Genomic DNA, 5,548 nt, shown 5'->3' with positions numbered 1-5,548 from the left:
GATCTCTGTGACTCACAATTGTCTCTGGCATCCCATATAACTTATATGTTTAGTCTATAAATAATTAAGCAATATCTATGGTTGAATATGGGTAAGGAATCCCAATAAAATGAGCATATTTAGTAAGTCTGTCCACCACCACCAATATAACTGATTTTCCCTTAGATTTAGGAAGCCCCTCCACAAAGTCCATGCTTATGCTGGACCATGCAGTGTTAGGAATCCCTAAAGGCTGCAATAGACTAGGATAGGGTGAGGGATCATACTTGCTTTTCTGGAAAACACTACATTGCCTGAGATGTTGAGTCACATCTTCCATAAGCTTTTTTTAGAAAAAAAGTGATGCAATTCTCCTATAGGTTTTGTTGATGCCAGAGTGACCACCTACAGGTAGGTCATGCATAGTCTAAAGAATTTCTTTCTTTAATTAGAGTTATTCCCCACTACTAACTTCCCGTTCTTCCTAAGCTGTCTATTGAAGAGTGAATACCCTCTATACTCCCCTCCTTCATCCTAGATTTCCTTTACCAACTCTTGAATTTCCTGATCATTATCCCAATAGTCCACAACCTTATGAAAAAATAAGGCACCAGCATTACTAATTAGGATTACAGTAAATCCTTTGACAGGTAACCTTGATAAGGAATCTGCAGCAGTATTTTACTTTTCTTTCTTGTACTCTTTATCAAAATCACATTGCATGACCTTAGCTATCCACTTGAGTTGGTTACTGGTATGCAGTTTCTATTCCAAATGAAATTTGAGTGCCTTTTGGTCAGTCCTCACTAAGAAATGTCTACTCCTAAAATATTGTAATCTTTATCATAACTGACAAGGATTGGTGCTTAATTGATAATCCTTTACTGATATAGGCTAGCAGATGTCCCTTTTGTATGAGTATTACCCCCAACCTTTGGTCACAAGCATTAGTCTCAATAATGAACTGCAAGGAGCTGTCAGGTAAAGGTAAAGCTAACACTGGAGTTGTTGTGAGAGCCCTTTTAAGCTAAATAGAGGCAGTAGTAGCCCAGTCATTCCAGTGGAAGTTGTCTTTTTTCAAAAAATCAATTAAAGGTTTGCTGATAAGGCCATTGTGTTGAATGAACCTTCTGTAGCATCCCACCAAACTTAGAAACCCTCTAAGTTGCTAGATGGTAAAAGGGACAAGCCAGTCGTGCACAAAAACTATTTTCTTTGGGTTAGTTGCCACTCCTTTTACGGAAATGATATGCCCTAAGTACTTAATTATGTCATTGGCAATAGAGCATTTAGACTTCCTGAAAAATAATTGGTGCTCCTTAAGTATCTCAAATATAAGTATGAGATATAATAGATGATCCTATAAATTCCGAATAAAAACCAGAATGTCATCAAAGAAAACTAAAATAAACTTCCTCAATGATCTTTGATTGTGAAATTCATCAAACTCTGAAAACATGAGGGAGCATTAGTGAAGCCAAAGGGCATCACCAGGTATTCAAAATGACTTGAATGGGTCCTGAAATCTTGTATGACCCCGCAAAATCCTAAGCTTAGATCAATCCTTTAAAGCTTATTAAGGGGTCTGAGACTTAGAAAATTTTAGTTAAGTATTCAGACTTAGTGTTATTTAAGCCTTCGTAGGTTGGCGACTCTATTTCACGACCCTCATGACCTTAAAGTGATGATTTTTAGGTTAAATCATAATCAAGAATGTCAGTAGGTCTTCTCGGACAAGTTTCGGATTTTTTGGACTTCGTTTGAAACACATTTGAAAGCTCAAACTAGTGGATCGATGCAATCTCGATGCACCGCATTGCCCATCGCATCGATGAGTATTTTCCCCATCTCCCAGTGCAAATTCCAGTGAATCGATGTGGACTCGAAACGTTGCGTTAGCTATTTCATCGATGCCAACGATACGGCATGTCGGTCTGCGCATCGCTAAATCGGTTTTTACTCATTAAAAAGTCACGTCCTCAAGGGTAATTAGGTCTTTTTGCACCTCATTCCAGCCCCTAAAACACGAGATTAAGACCCTTTAGAGGCAAAATCCATTCAAGTTTCTCAAAATTTTTCAACAAGCAAACCCTAGGAGCTGAAATTCAAGATTCAGTCTTCAAGAACACTTCATCATTCTTTGAAAATTTCAATATCAAGGTATGTCAAGTGTTCATCCAAGTGGTCCTTTTGCCCTTGGAGTCCAAGAAACTCTTTTAAACTTTAAGTCAATTGCTTTCATGACTTCCATAATTTGGATTCAAGTGTATTAATGATTATAATGCTGATTGGATTTCTATACCATGATTAAGTACAAGATTTATGTAAAAATAATTATTATGTAGGTAGTATCATGTGAATTTATGTTAAAGCCTTGAAATTGTGATGCTCATGTGTTGATTAGTACTATGTGCATATAAAATGCCTTCCAAGTATTTGATGAGTTGTTCATGTGAATTAAATAGTGGGATTATATCATGTTAGCATGTATATTAGTTCATGACATTCAAGTGTTTAATAAAATGCCTCTATAGATGCATTTTGAACAAGTGTACATTTCTATGCTATGCAAGGTCATATGATGCTTTACTTTTATGCTATCAAGTCCTGGGGGTATTTAATACCCGAAAATATAGCTAATTTCCTAGAGCCAACATCAGTTATAGAATAATATCAGCCATGTCACGTCAGTAATACTCTCAGTCAGTTATAGAACTCAGGAAAAATTTAGTAGACTTAGTATTAGTCCAGTCCAGTTCAGTACTCAGATTAAACCTCAGTAAATTCAGTTAGCTAATAGAATTCAATAGTATTCTGTCAGTCAATAGAACTCAGAGAACTTAGTTCAGTTCAGTTAGACAGTATAATCAGTAATAGTCCAATCAAGCGTAGTATAAACTAGGAATCAGTTCAATATCTATTCAGTTGGGAGTAAGATTTAGCACCGAGTGAACCCAAGGATGGGGATTTACCTGCCAGTAGAGGGTGTGATCCTTAGAAGCAGTCCTTGTGTTCCAAAACTACATAGCTAGCATAGGTTGAGACATCAACCTGTCAGTTGAGGGTTAATGAGGTATCCCACCTGCCACTTGAGGGTACCGCCATTCTCATTTAGAGCACCTGCCAGATAAGGGTAACTCAGCTTATCTTTACCCCTGGCAAGGTACTGATATCCTTCCAACTGAGGTTATAGGTTCAACTCTAATCTATTTAGAGAGGGGCATATCGGTTAGATAATTACCTTCTACAGTCTCAATTTTAGTGTTCAGAATGGAACTCAATTTAGTTCTACAGTACACAGTCACTCAATTTAGTATGGAACGAAGAATAGTTCCACAGAATTAGGACTATCAGGCATAGTCACTCAGTTAACAGTAATATAGTATCAGTGAACTCAGATATCAGTAAACTAGTTATTCAGAACTCAGTATTCAGTGTTATCATAACCCTATTTACAAATTATGTATTCATGCATGTACTCTCATTCAGTTATGTTCATATTATTCAGTCAGCTATTGTTCATGCATATGAACCCACGCATGTCAGCCTACCTCACTTAGCATACCAGTACATTTAAAGTACTGACACATACCTTTCTTTTGCGCTATGATATGTTATGTCATAGGTTCAAACGCGCGGGCTCCTGATCTTACATAGCAGCAGAATCCATCATTAGTAGACTAGTGGTGAATCCTCATTATTTGAGGACAAATTTATTATTACAGTATTTCAGTACTCAGTTTATTTCAGTAGGCAGAGTTAGTTGGGGACTTGTCCCATCAACTCCTTGTTCAAAAAGTAGAGGTTTTTCAGACTAGAGTATTTTTCGACAAATGTTCAGTTTCAGTATTTATTTCAGATTTGAACTTTATGGAAAGTTTTCACCTAATTTTTGCATAATTACAATATTACTATTCAATTATTGCAGCAGGTACCAGTCATGAGTTAGCTTGTGGTCCTTCGAGATTATGAGCATCGTGTAGTAACCAGGGTACATACTCGGGGTGTTACAAACTTGATATCAGGGCCTAAGGTTCAACAGAGTCCTAGGAAGTCTGAAAGCCACATATAGTAGAGTCTTGTGCATGGGTGTGTAGAGCGTCAAACTTATGGACTGGAGGTTATTAGATGTTTTAGGAAAAGTTTACCTTCTTTTAGTATTCATTTCAAGTGAGTGAGCATGAGCTCAAGATAAACTCTTAGTCTAATCCATTCTCTTCTTTTCATTTATAGAACATGCCTCCCAAAAAGACTAATGAAAGAAGAACCAAAAATCAGTCAGCACCTCAGTCCATTCAGGCAGATCCCCTGGACAAACATGTCCGCTGAACTCAGAGCAACTTTCATCACCCAAACTCATTTCGTGGTATCCCAGAATAAATGCCCAGTTATTGTTCCGACCAACCCTATGGCCAATACTGTTGTAGCCAAGATTCAAGACTTCAACTAAATAAACCCTTTATCTTTTACTGGGTCTAAGTCAAATAAGGACCCTCAGGATATTCTGAGTTTGCTACATATTAGTTATGGGATTTGGATCACTCATGGTTTAAATAGTAGAAAGTAGAAAGGGCCACAGATGCAAGGTCGATAGAGTGGGAGAAGTTTCCCACTGCTTTTCTGGATAGGTTCTTCCTGTTAGAGTTAAAGGAAGCAAAGGTTCTAGAATTTATTAAGATGAAGCATGGAAACATAACAGTGAAAGATAACATGGAAACATAAAATCATTAACATCATTATTTCACCATTAACATTATAAACACCAATAACTTGATTTGAATTTAACAAGAAATTAATAAATAACTTGATCCAATAGTGCACCCCAGCCTCCCTCCTCATCCCAATTCCTTTTCTTATTCTTTAACAGTCAAATCCCCCATTAACATCATTATTTCAACCTTCATTTAGCTTCTTCCATGTTTTTAATAGTCAAATCCACCAACTCATTTACCCAATTATTCATCAAATTTGGGAAGTAGATCAATTTAAAGTGAATGATAAATTAGAGAAGAAAAAATTTCTAACAGAGCCATTTTCAGTGTGGTTGACCATCTCTGATATGTATAACCAACTCAGTGAATGATTTTTTTTGCTCTTTTCAACAACCCTTTGATTTCTTTTTGCTCTATTCAACAATCCTTTAGCTCAAACATTGAAAGAAATTATATGTGATCTTCCTTTTTCTGCTTGTGATTCTGTAATGTAGATATGACCAAACAAGAAAGATATTTTTTTCAATAATTTGGAAAATAGATTGTGGTGATGATTTGCTTAAAAAAAATAGAGTTGTTACGAAGAAGAAAAAATGGAGTTGTTATGGTGGAGAAGGGGATTGTTATGAAGAAGAAAGTGAAAGATAACTTCTTCTTTTTTTCTTATATAGGTAATCGAGATGTTTTAAAGAAGCTATTTTGTTATCCCAGGTGATTTAAGTTAAGGTATTTTTTACTTAGCTTAGTTTGATATCTCAATCTACTATTTGTATAAGTTATATCCAAGTCTACTTCTTGTATATTCTCTATTAACCTAGATTTTTCGCTAATTAAAGCTTTTTTATAATAGTTAGATG

The sequence above is a fragment of the Capsicum annuum genome, chromosome 10, assembly GCF_002878395.1.
Source record: "Capsicum annuum cultivar UCD-10X-F1 chromosome 10, UCD10Xv1.1, whole genome shotgun sequence".
NCBI classification, from domain to species: Eukaryota; Viridiplantae; Streptophyta; class Magnoliopsida; order Solanales; family Solanaceae; genus Capsicum; species Capsicum annuum.
Note: the sequence above shows the minus strand (reverse complement) of the source record.